This window comes from Conger conger, chromosome 7 (genome assembly GCF_963514075.1).
Source record: "Conger conger chromosome 7, fConCon1.1, whole genome shotgun sequence".
Taxonomy (NCBI): Eukaryota; Metazoa; Chordata; class Actinopteri; order Anguilliformes; family Congridae; genus Conger; species Conger conger.
Genome location: NC_083766.1, coordinates 55,658,227 through 55,658,860, shown reverse-complemented (window position 1 = coordinate 55,658,860; position 634 = coordinate 55,658,227).

Here is a 634-nt window from a genome sequence, read left to right as displayed (position 1 = left end):
TTTTGATAGTTGATCTTTTTTCTTTGTTGAATGTTCTAGAAACGAGAATGGCTGTGTCACGGGATTCTGTGTTATTTCCTGTAGTTTTCACGTGCATGGATTTCCTCCGGGTACTCCGGTTTCCTCCTACAGTCCAAAGACATGTAGGATGTAAGCCTAATTGGGGAGTATGAGTGTGTGAGTAAATGGTGTGTGTGTGTTTGTGCCGTGCGTGGAGGGAGGTAGCCTGATACAGTTCAGCTGTCACTGCTCATGAGTCGTCACTAGGGGGCATTTCCCCTTCTTTTTTTCAAGGATATTTGTTTGTAACCATTATATACTAAAAGATGACGTAACAGAGAGTAACTCTTTGTCCAAGATTATGAGGGAAGTTAAAAGGTCCACTTAAAAATGGTGTTAATGGTTAATGGTGTTTCTGCATACCTGAACATTTAGATTAAGTTATTATTTGTGGCATTTGCTTGAAACCTCTCTCTCCAATCTTGTAAGTACAGCATTATATGCATGACATTATGCGACATGGCTCAGGCAGTAAGAGCAGTCGTCTGGCAGTCGGAGGGTTGCCTGTTCGATCCCCCGTCCGGGCTGTGTCGAAGTGTCCCTGAGCAAGACACCTAAGCCCCAAATGCTCCTG